Consider the following 21,415-nt stretch of genomic DNA (forward strand, 5'->3'; position numbering starts at 1 on the left):
ACTGCTTTCATGTTAACTATACAATAATTCTACAGCAAAATGATACCATTAATAGCTCTGTCATCTCACTCACAAAGAAAGGCCTTGTAGGAAAATGAGAAATAAAAGGAGTCTGCCGATAATTATCTTAAGAGGAGCAGAGGCCCACATGTTCTGGTAGAATCCAAGAATGTGGATTTGATAACATGCATCTCCTCGGAGTTTATTTTGTTGTTCTGGTAATGGCAGATGTATTTTATTTAATTTTTTGTTTGTCTGGGTTGAGATCAAAGAGAGGAGAGCTAGAACATTACTTATATTAGAGCTCAGCTTATTACCTATGAAGAGGAAGTTCTGTTAACCATCTAGCGAGAAAGTAGAGTGCTGGAACCAAGAGAACTGAAGATGCAATGCAAGAAAAGCTTTCAGAGTGAAAATGCTGCTCTTGGGATGGTGCAAATCTGAAGATCTTGCATGTGAATGATAACGATTAAAATACAAAATACGGTAAAGCAGCTATCAATATCATGATTGCTTGCTTTCATTGCAGCTTGGTGGTGTACTTTATAATTATTTCAGTTGTTATATCAATAATAATTTATTACGAAAACTAGTGAGTACAAACATTGATTAAGTTCATGGAATTAGATGCATGGATACAAGTGAGAAGGGGAATGGAAAGCATGGATTGAAATTGTAAAGATTTTTCTTTATCACGTGGTATCTGTTGCTGTCAAAAGCTTTCATGTATATGCAGTATTTGAGTGTTTTAGATTATTATTAGTAATTGGCCTTAAGTGCCTTTAATGAACTGCTGAGTTTCTAATACAAACTTATGAAATGTTTAATATTTTGCTGAAATGTAGTGTGTAGAAGAAGCAAAAGTACTTTTGTGCTGACCTATAGAGTTATGTACTTTCTGTATGTTCTGAAAATCTGTTTTCTATACCTTATTTTAGATGAAGCTGCCAAGAGATAGCAATTCATCACATGTCAGGCTGCCATTACTCACCTTCATTCATTTTCTCCTAATTATTCTAACCTTTTCCCCTCCCCCAAAATAGAAAGAGGAGCATGTTTGTGCACTGACAAGTGTGTGACACATTCTCTGGGGAATATTTAATGGTGGTAATTTTCAGAATAGTGGAAATGAGAGAGAGATGCTTGCAGCTCTTATCATAAGGACTGTACAAAGATAGCTTTTTCATTAGCATGTGCTCAGGCCTTGGATGCTCAATTATCAAAGTTCAAACACAGATAGTAATTTCTGACTTACTGCTCACCCTTGATTTCTAGCAGTGAAATATTCAAAGATAAAGTATCTACATAAAATATAAAATAAATGCTGGTTATGTGAAGATGATTTTATTTGTGCTCTTTCACAGTAAAATATGTTTTAATTTTTTCAGCTGCATTGCTGCAGTGGTTTGAAAGCCAGATCACGTTTTCCAGGAACGTTATTGCAAAACCAAAATTAAAGCTCAGCCTACTCAATCTATTTGTATCAGTAAAACAGTCAAGAAAATGCTGACAGTTGAACTATTGAAAGTTTATCAATTTTTGTGGACTGATGGAATGTAGATCACCAGTACTTCCATTAATAATGATTTTATAGTGCTATTTTTAAACAAAGGCATAGATTAAAGAACGGATCTGATAATTCTCTAAAATTTTCTTTTTTTAAATATTGAATTCAGAATTTCTAACAGATACAATTTACTCATTGAGGAAAAACATGTTGTTAAAAGATTAACTGGAGAATAGCTAATCAGCATGCACAGATCCTTTTCATTCATTCTTGATTGCATGCTCTCTCTTCTTTTCCCTCTTTGTATTGCTATGTGTGCATGTACCTATTTGTCCAGATATGTAATTTAGTTTATAGCTTTATCGCACTTGATCTAATTTGTAAAGCTAATAGTTTTGCAGTTAAATGTCACTGCTTTGGTAATTTTGAGAATTTGCAAGCACATTAAGAGCTGCTTGCACTGACAGTCATAACTGGAAGCTAAATGGTGGTTTAGAGGATCACAGTAGTACACTGGAAATTTTTAGTTCTGATTTCATTGTTTATTACAAATGCTCATAAAAGGCAAAGTAAAATTATTTTTTTTTAATTTGTATTTGAACCACAGAAGAGAACCTTTGGAATCTAGGTGATATGCTAGACCACGTATGTGCTGCATGTGATACAGAATAAGATTTGTTGTTTGTTGGCATCTTGTTTAGAGGTGTATCTTGAACGTCATGCTTCTAAGCAAGCTGGAGGCAGCAAGCGTTTGTCATGGTTAGCTGACGTGTGCTGAAGCTCTGTATTCTAGGGCAGGTTGCTTTGCCTGCTGCGGTTTGTGGTGCTCAGGGGGGCTGTGAAGCTCGAGGGGAGCTAGTACATTAACAAAGAACCATGAGCAGAAGCCAGATGGCAGTCTGTGAGACACACGTCTTCAAATATTTTGTCCCATTTTCAAAAGCAGCACAAGTGTGAAGTCTGCGTTATATCCTAAATAGGTATCACCACTTGGTGTTCTGAAAAAAAATAAAAATCTGTCGTAACTTTGCTGATAACTGCCCTTGTGCAAGTACAGCTAAATATGCTACTTCTGTCAACAAGCCCTTGGGACAGATCTCCAGAGAGGCTATGGACTCTGTGGGCAAAGCATTGTTCTGGGCTGATCCTGCTCAGAGGAGGTTGTTGGGCTGGCCCCCTTCTGACGCTCATTCTAGAATTAGTTATTCTGGAAAAGATCTCAAAACTTCATGTTTGTAGACATAATATACATTTCTGCTGGAGCTGTCTTGACATAGCTGTAGGGATACATGGGACCCATCTGCGTGTGAAACCTGCAAAAGCTGTTGTAAAATGCTTTATAGATGGCTGTTAGAGAAACTCTGTGAAACTGTACAAACTCATGGTGATACATGGAGAAAGCAGAATTTGAGGATGTCTGTACTCTAAGGGAGTGCAAGTGGCTTCCAGACCTGAGATCTTGCAAGCAGGAGGATGGAATGAGATTAAGAATGTTTTAAGCAACAAGAAGAAATTTTTTATGGCTGTTAAAATCCAGCTTAGAGCAACTGTTGGTGTGAATACTGTTTATTGCTAGCTGTTGCCTGTGCATCTAATGTGATGCATACCATCCAACAAATAATTGCACCTGTCCTGTCATGCTTGTATTCATTCTTAGTAAATGTTGACCGTCATACAGGGACACACAGAATTATGTGCTTTCTCTACAGATGTTTGTCCTTGGAAAAGGTTTTGCTAAGACACTCATTTGGTTCATATTCTGGTCTTTTTTGAAGAAATACTTTATGTGTTTGAATGCCCAAGTAAGAAAGAATTATGGAAAACCTTGACTATGAATAATTTGTCTTAAAAGTAACAGCGCCTGGAGTTAGGTTGTCCTCAAACTTTTTGGTTGTAGTTGGTATTTAACTGTCTGTAATCACACAAAAGTACTGACTTAGTGGTTTGTTTTGTTTGTTTGTTTTTTTCCTAAGAAAAGAAAGATAATGACAGGTTGTGTTACTCTGGATCATTTCAGTTATTAACCCCCCAGTATCAGAAATTTCCAACTATAACAGAAAATTAGCTTTAACTTCTGTAAGGCACAAGTTCCTTCCTATTTTCTGAGAGTTTGTGGAAGTGTATCTTAGTGGATAGAAATGCCTCAAGAATTTTAATTATTTCATTACAATTAATGTTTACAATTCTGGGTTTTAAAATGTTAAGAAGCAATGAACTATGTTTTCTAAAGATCTTGCTAGCGCCGTGGATGTCATGACAGTTTCTAGGGCATTGTCTGAAAGAATTTAGATCAGTATATTAGTAAATTCTACATGTTTCATACATGTATGACCAAAGTAAATTTGTTCCAGATTCAGTCTTGGTTAGGGCTGACTAATTCTTGTTTTTTATATAAAGAAAACAAAATGCCAAATCTCTGGACTAAAAAAAAAATTATAAAGATTCTTTAATAAAGACTTCAACTAAGGATATTTGCTATTCAATTATAACTGTTTTTCAAAATCAAGAAGCCAATCAATTGTTTATTTGTTTTAAAAGTAGCAACATATTCCTTTTAGGCAATGAATTTGTCAAATGCAGCACTTTTATTTTCTTTCTCCTGCTTTCTCTATTTTATTGAACTTCTATTAAATATAATTAAGTATATAATCAAACATTCCTACAGAGCTCTCATTTTTATGCGTTAGAAGATGTAAAAGGAATATAATCTCTCTTTAATTGCTGGACAGTCTAAGACTCCTGGTGTTTAATTTCTCTTAAATGATATGAATTCTCCAGTAAGTGATAAGTAGCTGTTCAGTAAGGACAGTGAAGAATTCCCTGGCTTCCTAAATACAGGTTGCCTCATCTTCCATACCATTAAATAACAGAGTTGTTCAGGTGATGAGAAAAGTGATGCTAGCAAATAGTGGAAGTTTCCTCAGTGGTTGCTCATTGTGAGAAGCTGCTTATTGGAGATAAGACAAAAGAGCTTTTCCTCTCTTCAGTTCATTCGAAGACAATACAAAGTTTCACTCTTTGAAACTGCATGTGATACACCAGTAACTGCTGCAATCCTGTAAAATTCACACTGAAGTAATAAGTACAAAGATGTCTCTTCCTGTATTTTTATCCACGCCACCTGGGTTAACTAATAAAATTCTTTGTAGCAAGCTGCAGTGTTCAAAGTAGTATAATAACAGCATGATGGACTGCGTGCTCAGGAAGGCTGTGTGAGAGAGCACTGCTTCAGTGTCAGTGAAGTCTTACTCTTCAAACTATGATTTATAGCTTCTCTGTTGCAGTTTGTTTAACTGTAATTACTTTCTTACAGTTTAAAATGTTTCTCAAATGTTCATATATTCGTAAGAATCTAGTACCAAAATATGTTTTTTTGGTGTGTGTTTTTGAAAAATCATTAAGTAAAATCTACATACTTACGTCTTATGTTTTATTGTCTCACAGTTAGTTAGCACTTGAGAAATTACAGTAGGATATGTATATACAAGGAATGCAGAAATGAAGCAGTAAAGAACCCACTTGTGATTAGTTGCTTCTCTGTATCAGCCAACAACTGCTAGTGTGGAGGATGACTGATTTGGGGGATGGAGGGAGGATCCAGAGTTTACAGTAACCAAGTGAAGAAAGTATAAGCAGTATAAACAAATTTGAGGAAAAGAGTGTTAGGGGAATGCCTGCACTTAATATACCTTGGGAAATAATACACTTTGAGAAATACACCTAGCTGTTCCAATATACCAGAGAGAATTAATTCATTCAACTTTTAGCTCTATAAGATACTCTTGAGTAATATGAATAGAAATGATAGACTAACTTTAATAAAAAAGAATGGAAAAGACCAAAGGGTGACAGTTTTAGGGAGACCAATGTTTATTTTATATTAATTTGGTTTTATTGCACGTTTGCACAGTCTATCCAGTATGCTCCCTGCACAGTGCTCCTATTTCAGCTTTAACTCTTTGTAGAGGAATGGAGCATATCGATGGGAAGCTTCCAGTGCTGCAAGCAAGCAATGCAGAAGCATTTTTCATGCATCCAGGAAACATGGCACATGGTATTAAAACAAAATTCAAAAGAAGGTATTAATAATAATAACTGAAATCTATCAATTGGAATTTACTCCCAAATCTTAATGGGGGATAAACGTTTTGTATCAAGGCAATCTGGCTCCCAATTTGCTGTCAGTTTATGTAGGCAGCCATTCATGTATGTGTTAGATTGGAGAAGGGAAAATAATTTGAGCTTTAAAAGCTATTTTATGTAACTCAGGGTATCTTGTTAAAGCAAGCTAACATCAAGTATATTGTTTTAATCTGAAAATAATTGTTTGCACAGGAAAATAATTTCAGTAGTACTTCAGCTGTGGTATTAAGACTGTCTCTTTAAAGACACTTAACTTATTTAAGTGGGGGGAAAAGGTCCTTTGAAAAATCCTTTGAAAAATCCTATGAATCCAAAGATAGCTGTCTAGGCAAGGGTTTGGGGCATATGGGTATTTTCTATGTCATGCTTACAAGGTAATGGATTCCAAAGGATAGTTACCTGGTATGGATAATTGGTAGTATTTACACTTCTATTAATAAATATTTTATTTTATTGGATGTTTAAATCTGGATACATGTATCTGTGGAGTCTTGTGGAGGAAGGAAATTTGTCCAATTCTATTTCAAGTAAGTTTCGTCAGACTGCTTTTGCTTGAATCTGCCTTTGCTCTATTTTACACTTACAGAGCAAGATAGTTGTAAAATGTCGTATGTCCAGGGGCAATCTTGTTTTTCCTTTGCAGCTCTGGATTGTGATGAGGTTATATATTACAATCTTAAGCTTGTCTGCAGAAGTTAGGTGCTACAGAACTATCATTCTGGGAAGGTAATGGTGACATGTACGGGATCTTTGAATTCAGAATGACATCACTGATGTCTGAAGTTACTGAAAACCAGGTCAGTTTCCAAGAAATCTGGACAATAGGCAACAAAGGTCAATGAAAAGGAGGAGAAAATGGGATTACAGTTGCGTATCTGAAAACTAAAACATCTGTCTTATCTCCTTGCATTTTGGAAACTGTGTCTTCTGTTTCTCTTCCTGATTAACTGTGACAGATTCAGTTATGGCCCCTGGAGCTGCTTTCAAATCAACACAGAGCTGACAGTAACATCTGGAATAAAGGAATAAGTTTTTGAGTGGCTGCGTCTAAGAGCTAAATATATAACTACAAATAGCAATACAGGATTCCAGATTTGCATTCAGTAGTGTGAGATGCACAAATACATTGTGGCCAAAAGCTAGGATGAAATCTCTTCTCTCCCTTTGAGAGAAGGTTTAGAACTTGAAAATTGAAGCTTTCTGAGAAAGGATGGGAGCTAATCTGAGTAATCAGAGGAAGCATGCAGCTGGAAATTCTGCTCACCAAATTTATGAGTTTCTTTTAGTATCTGCTTGTTGAAAATATCAATACAATGCGTTTTCCACATGCAGCTCCCAAATCAGAGCAGAAAACAAATATATCTGAGACTACTTGTGGTTTCAAACCATTGCTATCCTTTCTTTATCTTCTTTCTTCTCATAAATCTATGACTGTTTAAAGAACTCTCCTTCACGTTTTCTTCCTTTAGTACTGGCAGACCATGTGCTGTCTCAGCTGCTGGAAGGTATTGTTGGAAAATCCTTCTTGTAATTGTCATGAAGACTACCAAGCTTAGAGGATATCCATCTGAAATTATTTTACTTTTCAATGAACAGTCTGTTCCTGCTTGCCTGGTCCAATAAAACATGGCATCTCGTGGCTTTGCCTGCTAAATTTTAGTAGGAGACATGACCTCTGACCTCTGAAGCATACAGTTCTTCTACAGCTATCCTAATTTCTTTATTAGTTGCAGCTTTTGTCACAGAAGGAAGCCAAGCAGTATAGACCTTATATTTTCATCTAATGGTTAAAACTTTCTTCTCTCCAGCCACTTTCCTCTTCTTAACCGTTAAAATGGTCGTGTTTGCTACTAATTATTCTAACTATTAGGGATGCTTTCGTTCCTCATTCCAGCTGTGATAAGAAAGGCCCTCAGCAGTAGATGCTTCATACACACAATAAACGCTGTACGTTTATTCTTCTGGCTCTGAAATCCAGCAAGATTCACAGCTTGTGCTTTGAGAGAATGCCTGCACCTTCAAATTTCAAGCCTATTTTCAGGTGGAGTACTGCACCTCTTCAAGAATCCATTTTGTTTCTAAGCACATGAGGCAGTGCACTGTGCAGAGCTTCCTGTACCTGTGTTGAGCTGTTAGAAGTATTCAAAGACATTCAAAAGTATGGCTTTGCTTTCTTATGGATAATTCTATTTCTCTACCCTAGTCCCTTTTAGCATACATAGCAGATGTTTTCCAGATATGAATAGAGATGGTTGTCATTAGCTCTTCATAGAATCTTAGAGTCATAGAATGGCTTGAGTTGGAAGGGGTCTCAAGCTCCAACCCCCCTGCCTCAGGCAGGGCAGCCAACTTCCACATTTAATAAAACCTGGCCTTGAATGCCTCCAGGGACAGGGCATTCACAACCTCTCTGGGCAGCCTGTTCTGGCACCTCCCCACTCTCTTAGTAAAGAACTTCCCCCTGACATCCAACCTAAATCTTTCCTCTGTCAACTTAAAACCATTTCCTCTTGTCCTACTGTTATTTACCCTTGTAAACTTATACCCTTGTTCACTCCCCTCTTGTTTGTAGGCTCCCTTTAGGTAATAAAAGGCTGCAGTGAGGTCACTCCACAGCCTTCTCTTATTCAGGCTGAACCTCCCCTGTCAGAGGTGCTCCAGCCCTCTGATCATCTTTGTGGCTCTTCTCTGGATCCTCTCCAACAGCTCCCTGTCTTTCTTGTTTTGGGTACCCTAGATCTGGATGCAGTACTTTGGATGGGACCTTGTGAGGGCAGAGTGGGCAGAGTAGACAGAGTAGAGAGGGGCAATCACTTCCCTGTCACTGCTGGCCACCTCCCTTCTGATGAAGCCCAGGATCAAATACCCCAGCAGTAAAACATTTCCATCAGAGAGCTGAAAGATGTTAACCTTACATATGGATCCACTACCTATAATTCCAGTCAAATGTATTTCAAGGATGAATTGACAGATTTAAATCCCAACAGCAGTCTATAAATCCTACAAGATGGTTTTTTCATATCTTAGGACATGGCAGTGCTTTCTAATTCTTCAAAATACTCTGATCTGCTCTTCCCACCCCATCCCCTTTCAAAGGCACCATCTTTGGTATCTTTGAAATTCTGTTACCACTTTATCTAGGTGCTACAAAATTGATTCTCTCTATATAAACTTGAGAATAAATGGGATAAAATAAGACTGAAGGCTAGAAAATGTGGGGAATTGTTTTTTGCTTTTTTGTTTGTTTGTTTTTGTTTTAAATCAAAAGCTTCTCATTTGGATAGGATCCTCTGTGAGCAGTGATTGTGCAGTGCAAGAAAAGGAAGTCATTATAGTATATGCCTCTGTTTCAGATCAATGTATTGGAAAGTATCACTAGTTCTGAGCAGGTAAGATTCAGCATCAGTAAGTTCAAAACCATGCTTTTCATTTTTTCCAGTAGCCATTTATAAAGATAGTGCTTCCTAGTGACACACCTGCGATATGACTTTATATAGACAATGCAATTATACAAATCATTGTAGTGAGCTTAGTTGTTACAGTGTTAGGTGAATTTAAGATCATTAGGTCTCTTGATAAGTATTCTGGAATTACATTTATCTGTAATTTGTGGAGGTATTCACATCTTAGTGTCATTTCGAAGCCTTCCCAAAATTCATCAGGTAACTTACCACCAAGAAAAATTTAAAATATTTGGATTTATAGAGAAGTAAAATTCAGTATATGTATACTTGATGGAAGAGGAGATGCATACTAGCCACCACAATTGATCTGATGGAATACTCTTATTTTGTGCATGTGTCCTGGATTATACCTTCAACAGTATTAAATTCCAGGCATTGTTTACCAAGGATGTCTTTTTCCTTCTTCCCTCCCACTTGAAATCCCAGAAATGCTGTTTTTAAAATAAGACACCTTGTACAAAGTTTGGCTCAGTCTTCTTGAAGACCTTCTCTGTAGGAGGTGGGATGCTGTTGTTAGGTGCTGTTAGGTTTCCTCAGCATGTCCTCACAGGGCCCTGAAGGCCCTTGCCATCTTGGTTGGCATCCACTGGCCTTGCAGCAACTGATCTGGGACTTAATTTACTGTGGAGTTCACAACTGGACACAATATATAGATATAGGGCAATGAGTGCCAAATAAAGGGAGATGAATAATCTCTTCCCTCTCTCTTCTGGCTCTGCAGTGATTCATACAGGACAGGCAACTTCTGGCCTGATCTGATGCCAGGACACACTGCAGCCTCCTGCTCAGCTTGCTGTCTGCCAAGATCCCTGGGTCCTTGTCAGTAGAGCTGCACCCTAGCCAGGCAGTGCCCAGCCTGTATCATCATTGGAGGTTCTTCATTCCCAGCTGCAGGACTTGGCATATGTTCTTCCTGAATTGGATAAGGTTCCTCTCACCCTGTTACACTGATTACTACATGGGTATGATCCTGCGTATAACTCCTACATGGTGGAAAAAAGATGTCCTTTATTTAGTGAGTCCTGAACAAGTCAGACATACCTCAGGAGTATTTCAATATAAAACATAAATACTTTTACTCCGCTGTCTCACCTTGCTCCCCTTTTATACATACTTGTAAAATAAAATATCTGGAACAAAGACAAAACATTTCTGAAAATAAGTGAAAACGGAAAATAATGAAAAAAGAGTCTGGAACTTTCATTTTATGATATTAGAAGTCTATTTTTGCTGTTACTTAAAATACTACTTTTATTAAACTTTTATTTCCTCTAGTAGCATTGCCAGAGAACTATTCAGTTGCAACTTTCAGTACTTATTCTTTCATCAACATGTAATTCTGCTAAACCTATTGCATATTAATAACATTTACAGTGTAAAATGACTGAGAGAAAGCGTGGTGTTGCATTTGTCATGGTGACTTTCATTACAAAAAATGGAACACAAGAGGAAAGAAACACTTTCATTTTCCTTTGGTTATAACCCTGACCCAAACAACATCTGACCTTAAAACAAATCCCCCCCCTTAGCTCAAGAAGCTAAGTTTTCTTTGCAGTCTACCCTTTCTTTTGGCAACTTCTTTCCAGCCCTTTTGCAAATGGAGCTCTTGGCTTTTCTTTCAATCCAAATGTAACCCTAGCTCTAACCCTGATCCCAATTCTTACTGTAAGTTGATTTTTTGACCTTTTGGTACATAAAGAGGGAACAAAGGAAAGAAACTGTAAATGGAAACTTTCCTGTAAGTTACTCATTCGTTGCCATCCAGTAGTGCTCTGCCTCTTTGCTTGCTATTACAGCGTTAACATTGAATCTTAAGCCATCTACATACTCATTTTCCTCACTGTAAGGTACTTTGCACCAGTGCCCCAACAAGCTTCTTGTGATGCAGAAAGCCATTAAGTTTGTCTCTATGCTGAAAAATTACTTTTGAAGTGGTGTAGAGAGTTCCCATTTCTATTGCCACACTGATTATAACCAAATGAGTTTTGATTAAAGTATGGTTTTATGTCTTAAGTCTGGAATCTGTAAGTCAGTCTCTGCTCTTTCAAAAGCCTACAAAACCTGCTGCTAAGAAACCTTGCTTTGGCAATTTAGAAAGAAAGGTCTTTCAATCAAGATTATGTCCCCAGAAGCTGTATAATATGGAAACATCTGATACAGCCTCTCATGCTGGCATCAGCCCTAGCAGGAAAGTACTGATTTTCTTCTGCCGTAGAAACATTAGTTAGAATTAACTGTGTGAAAAGTCTTAGGGAATAAAGTCTCAAACAATTAATTTATTTCTGTGAATATTCATTTCAGTTTTTAAACTAATTAGTGTTGAATGCTCTGAAATATTTCTGTATTTACTATTCGTGTCTGGGGAAACTTCTCTCCTGTGAATTCTCCTAAGTAGCCTGAGCGGGATCCAACTGTGAGCTACAAAATGCATGTATGAAAATTTCCACTGCTCTTTTTATCTACACTGTTCAATAAGGAGCAGAATTGCACTTAATTTCACAAATGATATTAAAGAATCTGCTAGTGAAAATCATTTCTGAATTTTTAAAGCAAATAAGTCTTTATTAATCTGTTCAGGAATGTTGCACAATATGTCAAATTCATCACCTTTATGAAATTTTACCTTAAAAATTTTTTGCTCAAAGAATGGTGAGGCACTGGAGCTAGTTGCCCAGAGAAGTTATGGATGCCTCATCCCTGGAAGTGTTCAAGACCGGGCTGGATGAGGCTTTTGGAAACCTGGTCTATTGCAAAGTGTTCCTGCCCATGGCAAGAGCGCTGGAACTAGATGATCCTGAAGGTCTCTTCCACCGCATACCATTTATCTAAGACTTTTTGTTCTCTCTTTTTCTGCCTCTCTTTCTCTCATTTCTGTCTGTATTGTATTTATTATACAAAATTACTTATTCTGTAGTTTACAATATGGAGTCCCATCCTACTTTGACTTTACATCAACTTCTAGGGGAACTATTAGTTTTTCAAGATTAGAGATTTCACTTAAAGAAGCCCTTAATTTATTTTTTCAAAATCAAATCAAAATTCAGAGAGAAATAAAGCTAAAAACATATTTTTAAATTCTGATTGTTAGAACTCCAAATTGTGCTACTGATGCAGCTATGAATTGAAAAAAAATACCAGTTGAAGGGACTGGTGTTTAAATGTAAGTAGTATTGCGAATGTGGAATGATAAATAGGCTTGCTTTCAGTATTCGAGACTGCTTCAGGTTGCGTACTGCAGAAGCTGTCTAGTATTGCTTTAATCATAGAATCACCAAGGTTGGAAACGACCTCCAAGATTATCTAGTCCAGTCATCCACCTACCACTAACATTTGCCCCCTAAACCATTAGTGTGCCTTAGTATAACATCTAAATGTTTCTTCAACACTTCCAGGGACGATGACTCCACCACCTCCCTGGGCATCCCATTCCAGCACCTGATTACTATCCGGTTGACCAGGAACACTGATAGACAGTAGAAAACAGTTTAGTAATCGAGTCTGCCAGATCAGCACTCTTGAGTGGATCCCATTGTTCCCTATGGACTCGTGACAGTCCAGGTAGAGTAAGAAGCAGGTCTCTAACTGTTTCCACCTGAATCATGGGGATTTTATTCTGCTCCCCATCTGAAATTTCCAGGCCAGGGGGTGGAGTACCCAGAAATAAATTGCTCTGACTTTTAAAGACAGATGCAAAAAAGGCATTGAGAACCTCAGCCTTTTCCTTATCATCAGTGGTTTTGTTCATCTTCTCTTATTGTTAATATGATTGTAAAAAAGATCTTTGCTCTTTTACTGCAGTGGCCAGATTGAATTCAAGCTTGGCTTTTATCTTTCTTATTCTCTCCCTGCATATCCTAACAACATCTCCATACTCTTCCCAAGTTGCCTATTCCTTCTTCTTCTGGAGGTTCTTCTGGAGGTAGACTCTCTTTTTCTCCTGGAGCCTGAAAAGAAGTTCCCTGTTCATCCCGGTCTTCTTCCTCACTCATCTTATGGCATAGGGGGACAACCTGCACCTAAAGGTGCACCTTTAAGACTTCCTTCTTGAGGAGCATCCAGCCTTCTTGGATCCCTTTGTCCTTCAGGATTGAACCTTAAGAGATGGTAAACTAGAATGAATTCTTGCTTGTACTGATTGCTTTTTCAAAAAGAAGTCTTAACTTTTTCCACAAACTTACAGGTTTGAGGGTGTTTTTGCTAGATCTTATGAAAAGAGTTGTCACATATTTTGCGATTTATTAACTTGTTTTGTGGAGGTAATTACTATTCTCAAAATTGCCAGATATGGAAATGGAGGTACAGGATTTTTAAAAACTATTTTAATGCAGCTGTAGTCCGTTCAATTGAGACTATCCAAGAAAAGTTTTAGCAGTCATATCCTTGTTGTGTTTTTCAACCCAAATACAGAAATTCCAAGATGGTTCTGTGAAGTTTGAGTAGGTCACACAATATGGTTTGTCCTGGGAGGAGTCTCTGTAGTTACATGTTCTACCTCTACTCATTGGCCCTTTGATGTCAGTATTGCATACACTTTCTCTAGCTCCTCTTTTCGGTTTGGCTGTCCTAAGGCACAATATGTCTGTTTCTTTCAGTATTTTCATCATCATCATCATTATATCTACAATTTATGGACTTTTCAAGAGCCATGCTGAGATCTTTGAAAGCTCATTTTTAATAGGAATGAGTAGAAAGTAGAAATTATTGTTCTTTTCCATCAATTTTATGGTACTGTTAATTTTTCATATTTAGTGGTTTACTTTTCATATTTAATGGTTGTTGTTGTCCCAGATGCTTAAAGCTATAGGATGTGATACTTTTGTAAGGGTCATGTGTAGATTTGTAGCTTGTTTGAGGTCATTGAACTTACATGGTGAAAAAAACCGAGGATATATTCTTGAGAATGTGCTTCCTACTACCAAATAATGATCCAGTTTATTCAGCTTCTATCCCATATTGAGCAAAGGACTGCAGCGATAAATAGTACACCATCCTTCATCCAGCAGATATAGTCTGAATTAACAAAACAAAAAGGAAAGATCAGGGCTACGGTAGATGAGTAGGGCAAAACAAGGTTTGCATCTGCTTCACTGTTCTGGTGATAGCAGTATCTTTTCTTCTCCCAGCAGTGTTTGAGATTGTAATCTCATTTTCTTCACATCGACTGAGTACTTTGCCTATCTTTGCTACCAGTGTTATGGTGTATGTCAGAGGGGAGGATGAAGCACATTTAGAACAGAAATAAGTGGGTATATTCATGTGATTTTCTGTGTATCTAAGCAAACAAAGTGGACTCTCACATCTCTTCACCAAGCAAAGCTAGTATGAAGAAAATTTGCTTAATCTTTTATTCAATATGACCTGAAAATAGTATGGAATCATGTTTTATAAGATATCTGCCTACAAAAAGATTCACTTTACTGTTTTTTTGTCAGGGCTTCAGTTAAGTTGCTAATTATTTCTTGAAGTACTTCCAGAATGCACATTCATACCTGCCACATGAATACTGCTGTACAACAATTATTTCCTGACATTGACTTGATGGATTGTAACTTTCCATTGCAAAGAAGTTGAGTTTTTGGTAGTAGCTTTTTAGAAATGCTATCAATCAACAATTGCTCTTAGTTACTGTTGTTACTATAGTCAGATACTGTTAGCAGGGGGAAGACAAAGAAAAAAAATTCTCTATGTTAAGTGGTTACCTAACTCTTTTAATAAATTGTTGAAGAAACCTGTGATATTCTCAGTAGCCTTTCATAAACTGCCATTTCAGAACACCCTTTCCTCTGAAGACTTGAGTATTCTGGGTCTTCAAAATAAAACAGAAGTCAACTAGAAGCTGTTTACAAGGGATAAGACATGGAATCAGGGCACTCAGAACTCTGATGAAATACAAATAAAATTCAGCACTATTTAATAACCAGGAGCAAAAAGGAAAACTCTTGGAGAGGAGTTATAAGCCTCTGCTCAATGCAGCTAAAGACTTTACTGAGGCAATCAAGGTGAGAAAGCACGTATCTCTCAAAATTAATTTCCAGAAGGATTTAAGTATTGACTGAACATCTCGTTACTGCAGAAAATACTATGAGAAAGATTTACACTTCAGGCTAGAAAGAGATAGACATAAGCAACTTAATGTTTTGTAAAAGTAATCTGAAGATTAAGTTAGTAAATTATTTTTAATATGATTATTTAGTCAAGATTTATTTATGCAGAAAAAAATAAAGAAACCTGAAAGGCAAGGTGAAAGTGCGAGGTCTAGTGTATAGTGTTAACTTTATAGGAATGGTGAAGATGCTACACTTCCAGTATAAACTTTCCATTACTGTGTGACACAAATTTATACAGAACTGTGCTGCTGGTAAGACCTGTAGAAGAGTAACTCAACTTTGTAGTTTTCCACAGCAGAAAAAATGTTAGGTACCGATGGTAATATATAGGCCCTGCCAAAGCTAGATTGGATGCTGGTGAGGTATATGGGAATGTGCTCCTACACAGATGTTGTACTAAAAACACACTTCCATATGTCGCTCAGTGTTCCATTTTCCAAGCTATCTCTGAGGATTTAGTATGTGAGGGTATGTGGCTGGCAGATGGATATTTCAAAGTAGATGATACAGAGAAGGGTGTGTACTTCATTAGAGAGAAACAAATATACTTAAAGGCTCTCCTTTAATCCGGAGTTTGAGTGCTGTGGGAATAATCTGAGTTCAAGGGCCTACATGATTTTTGTACTACATTTTGCCTAAGGGTAGTCTAATCCCATCATCTATTGCTACAGGCAATAATGGGGAAAGATTTGCAGGAGACAGTACTCAGACTATGACTAATAGTCTGATGCAGTATGGTATCATTGCTAACATCCTCAAAGAAGGCAAATTTCATGTAGAATAATTACATAAGAATTTTAAAAGTGTATAGAGAACCCCATGGCTACTGCAGCAGCCAGGCATCGATCTCCTTTATCATCTAGGTAACTCTTCGGGTCAATTCTCACCATTTGTGAGAGTCTTGAGTTGTATGATAATGCTTTTAAGTCTCAGAAGTGGAGGTGAAAGTCCTTAAAAGCTTTCTGCTCTAAATAAGAATGTCTTTGCTTACGTATGTATCGCTGTAGCACACATAGATTACCCTGAATTATCCACAGGTACTGTTGGACAAGACATACAGAATGTTTGGTCGGAAACAATTGCAGAACATACCAGATAGACATTAAATTAGTTTTGTTTAGACTCACACCAAAAATCATTCTGTGAGGAAACTGACTGTTAATAGAGAATGCAAAGATAAGACTTTGTCTCAAGTGTTAATTGATAATAAAAAACTATGTTTTGATGAAGGAGACATTAGTAAATCATTATTAATGCTACGTATTGAAGATCGTTAATAATTTCTCTGATAAATAGGACAATTTAATCCAAACTTCATTAGATCAGAATATTCATCAGGGAAGAATAACATGAAGTATCTAAATACTTCAGGAAACTTTTATTCTTGCCTTGCATGCCTGCTGTCCAAGCTACTGACATTACACATACATAAATGAAGTTCAGATAAAGTATATTTTTTCATTCCACTCTAGTAGATCCCTAGCTCTCACATATCTAAAAGCAAAATGGAAAATTATTGCTAAAAGAAAGGATAGATAGTCAGCAAGAATTACACATACACAAAGAAGCTTTCAATGCCAACAATTTAAAAACCGTAAGAGTTTTAGTTACTGTGGGAATTCTTGTTATTCTTCTCTGGTGTTGGTCAGATCATGCATATCTGACTTGAAAAAAAAAAAAAAAAAAAAAAAAGTGGAATTTCAAGTTAATTTTTCTTATGATGTACTGTGACCCTCCCCTAATGAGTTAATCCTTCCAGTGTAGCAAACAAATTTCATGCAGTTACTTCTCTTTCATAAAGAACTATTTTAGTAAAGTGATGCTAGTGAACTTACAAATTTGAATTTGTTTGTGGCAACAAACGGGGATTTGATCTGATTGTGCTGGCATTCAGGATCACTGGGATACATGCTGCAGAGTACTTCAAGCTAGCATTGCACTATAGTTAGTAAGCCCTCATGAAATGCAGGACCTGTGAGCAGAGACACAGTACCTTGCCAACATGTTAATTCCGTTCTGTGCAGATGTATTAGTCAATACTAGCCTAACCTTTCTGCACTTCAGACATATGCTCAGTTTTGATTTGCTTTTTCAAAGTAAATTCTTAGTGGCTTTGGGTTAGAAAGAGACTTGCAGAAATTGTAGATGAGACAGAGACATCTAAATCTGGAGTAACAGCTTGAAGAGGTGTGACCTGCTTGTCCATTTCATTTTGGAGTGCTGCTAGCTCATCTTCAGTGGCAGTGTGAGTACAACATAAAATGACTCCCTACAAAAGAAAACAATATGTGAAAGAATTGCAAGTTTACATGTTGCTTTATTCTTGAACAAGAGACCTCATCACAGCCTTTGCAATGACCCCGCTCAGACAAATGCTGACTGAAAGATAAAGTTAGCTAGATGAGAGCTAGTTAGTTTATTTAATGCTCCCATTCTGTCTAGAATTGGTGACGTTCATGTATCGAGATGTATCACAAAAATATTTCACATCTGAAATGCTCTTTACAAGCGTCAGGGAGAACTAACAAGACTGGAACTAGTATGTGCTAGTATGTACAAAATTTATCCAGATAATACTCATAACTATAGTAGTGTAGATGTTTGATATATATAATAAAGAATTGACAGAACAGGTGATGAGCAGTTTGAGAGAAGAATAAATAATGTGAGCAATTTGGATTTCAAAGGTTGGAAATCTGTGGGCTGGACAGATGTTACCAATAATCTTGAGTCTTTGGTGATTAAGATGGCTTTTTCAGAAGATCCTTTCAGGCCCCCCAAGTGACTTACCCTCCAGAAAGACTGGAGGGTTTGTCTGTTGTGACAGAGAGCTCAACTGGAATTACGATTTTGGTGCAGGAATATTAAATGAAATTGTGTAGATCACTTGTGAGGAAGGCCAAGCTAAATGTCTGGCAATCCATTTTTTAGCATTAAGATGTCATGTGTGAAACTATTCATAGCAGTTGAAGGTTTGAATATGAGCTGGATCGTACTCAGTAAAATTTCAATAAGTTGTAGAAACTGTACTGGTACAATATGGTTTGATAATGAGAATCATAGAGCTTGATCACTGTAATAGTGCATCTTAATCATAAATTGTGCAGGTTTTGTATTGAGTTATTAGAAGCAACAATAAAGAGACAAGTTGTTTTAGTAGGTACGCCACATATAATCTGCTGTGAAATTGAAAAGGTTATTCATTTCCCGTAGCTAGAGTAGATCATACTGTAACGCTTCAGAAACTGCAATACCTACAGTCCTAGAGTCTTGTACTAAGTGGGATCCATACAATTTGATGTTAGTGTGTGTAAAAACAAAGCTGTAGTAAGAACACATCACTACACAGCATTTTTTATTCTGGTTGACATTCTTCTTTTTCCTCAGTAAAAGTTGTACTGCAGTTTCTCAGTGAATTACTGATTTTTTTCAATATTCATTTCTATCTCTACAATATGAGACTGGTAGTACATGACAGTGTATTCTTTCAAGGAGTTATCAGTAGATGAACTGAAGAGACAGTTGAAGGTTTCTTCAGAGGATCTTGTGAGACATTTCCTGTACCTGTAAAAATAGTCTGGCTCCACTGAAGCTGCTCCAGTTTATCTCAGCAAGTATCTGCCTATCTCTAGAATGTGAGCTAGGCTGAGAAGCAAGGAAAATAGTTCTCTCCAGACCTACCTACCTGTGGTGAACAGAAGTCCCTTCATTTTAACTATAAACACAAACAAGTAACTTATCCTGCAGTTGTTTTGTATCAAATTTTTGTATGTTATAAATTAGTTTAGAAACAAAATCACAACAACTGGCATTGCTATTGTATTGTTGTTTTTTAAATGTTGATCTTTAGGAAGCCAGTAGCTTACAGCTGATACATAGTAGTGTTTGAGATAATAATTTTCTATGTAGAAGAGAGTAGCTGCAACATCTAAGTTATTGCCAGGGTACTGCCACTTCAGCTGAGCCTGAAAGCACCTGTGAAAGAACAGGCAATCTCTCTCTCCCAAAGTCTAATGTGGCCTTATTAGCACTCACCTGTCTCTGAGAGCCAAGAGAACCAGCTGTGTATCCCATACAGCCTTACTGAGTAGCAGGGAGAAGGGCTGTCCAGGAGAACATTTATAGAAACTGTGATACAAGAGGCACAAACAAATCACTCTTGATTCAGAGAGGAGGAAAAGGATCAGGAAAAACTCATCCTTGAAGCTTAAAGACTTTTTGCTATTCTTCTGAGGGATGTCTGTACTGCCTGCAGAATCCAAGACTGGAGATCTAATCAGGCTTTATGATTCTGCTTCCTTAGATTTTGGTCTTTGTGGTACTCCTTGTTTCTTCGTGGAAGAATCCGAACCTTGACCAAATACCGTGGGTTGTGCTCCACATCTTGTGAGTCCTCGACTGTGGATGTTCTCCTAGTACAACACAGGCCAATGCAGAACAGGATGGAGAGCTGTGAGCACAATACAGTAAGATGTGTTTGGACTAATTGTGGAAGAAGTCACTTACAACGATAAAAAGGAAGGAGTAACTACCACTGTTGCAAGTACATGTGTTCTGTACTGGGACCTGGAAATACAATTGGGAGCCCATGGGAAACAAGGTAAGAACCAGAAATAAAATGATGTAAATACTGATGCTGCAAGAATGCGGAGTAGCTTGAAAATGGTTTGAACTTTTATGAGGATATCTTTGAAACAATTAGTGAAATACATGGGAACATTTCCTTTCAGGGTTATTCCTGATTAGGGAGAATGTAGTCAAAGCAGTAAAAACAGTTTTGTAACTGTTTACTGTAAGGTTGTTTGCTGATACTTCTATGTTAGGTATATCATTCGTCGTTATGCACTTGACTAATAGGGCTAGCAGAAACCTGTAGCTCTAGCTTTAGTAACTGCCACCACCTGGCAAGGGATAGCAAAGAACCTTACCATCTCATATGCTAAGCATATTGTGAGTCCATGTGCAAGTCTCTTACTAATATACTGAGCAGAAACACCATGTAGGAGGGAATTTAGAATGTTGCATGTCTACATAGGACTACTTGGAAACAAATGGATATGACTGTAGTTTTCTTCAATGTGTTTTTTTCTGTCTTCTCTGTTTGGGGCTAGAACCATACATTTTTACTTCTTGAAAGAAAGTCTGTCCTGTAAATGTGCCTAATGTCAGTGTAGCACTAGTCACTACTGCACAGCTCTGCGGAAAGCATCCTCTTAAGTTGCCCTAATTTAGCTCCCTGAAAGCTCCAGTTTATTGGAGAAACATTGGTACTGACCTGAACACAGCTTTCATCCCTAAAACTGTGTCTCTGAGTGTTATCTGTTGGCACAGTGTGCACCCTTGTTACAGACTGTTGGCACTCTACCCAAGTGCAAGGCTGTATAACAGAGGCTGGATGGAACCAGGAACTTAGCACAATATATAGCAGTACTAATTAGGACTTAATTTTTTTACTGTGCCCAGCATGTGCCCCCTGTTTTTTCCCTTACACGTGTGAGGCCTAGGCTTGTAGATGATCATTTGCAAGGTTGAAAAGGATGGGTAAAACTGTTAAAATAGTTGATTGGTATAGTTCTCAGGCTCTGCAAATTGTGTGGATTTAAATAGTAAATCAGAATTGTATTCAAGTAATACTGTATTTATTTTGATATAAATCTTTCTGCTGTGGAAGCTTTTGCTTTGCTGAAAGTTACAGATACACTGCTTTCTATTCTCCTCCATGTTTTGATGGTTTGTGAAATGATCTGCCCAGTATCTCTCTAGTCACATAAGGATAAATAGGATAGGTACTGAGCAATCATCTAGACTTTGTCTTACTGTGTCTTTACTTAACCAACTTCAAGTTTTGTAGGATTTTTATTTTCTTGTTGATATTTTTTTGTAAAGGTAGTTGGAAATGTTAATTTTTCCAAAACTGCTACTTAATGAAGAACCTTAAAGGCTAGCCAAAATTATCTTAGATCATATTATGGTTACAATATTATTTTATTTTCATATTTTAGTTCAATAAAGCTGATGTTCACAGCCCAAAAATAAATGCATGTTCCATAGTAACTCTTCATTTGTATCGGGATTTAATTACATAATCGAATAAAGATAAAACAAACCCTTCTTAGGATAGGCATTTGTTACAATTTATGTTGTTTTGTTATGTGTAATAACTGCTAAATTTTTCCCAGGCTGATACGTAGTAA

General features: G+C 37.1%; 1 long non-coding RNA gene across 1 annotated transcript in view; it reads left to right on the top strand.

The window, feature by feature from the left end:
- The window catches only part of LOC122175214, a 185,832-nt gene extending 166,016 nt beyond the window's left edge, over positions 1 to 19,816 (top strand). The window contains exon 6 of the long non-coding RNA XR_006177347.1: positions 19,525 to 19,816. This is a non-coding gene — a long non-coding RNA (uncharacterized LOC122175214). The remainder of the gene's footprint in view (positions 1 to 19,524) is intronic.
- The last annotated feature ends 1,599 nt before the right edge of the window (positions 19,817 to 21,415 follow it).

The sequence above is a fragment of the Lagopus leucura genome, unplaced genomic scaffold (genome assembly GCF_019238085.1).
Source record: "Lagopus leucura isolate 7727_CA_CO unplaced genomic scaffold, USGS_WTPT01 Super-Scaffold_739, whole genome shotgun sequence".
Taxonomy (NCBI): Eukaryota; Metazoa; Chordata; class Aves; order Galliformes; family Phasianidae; genus Lagopus; species Lagopus leucura.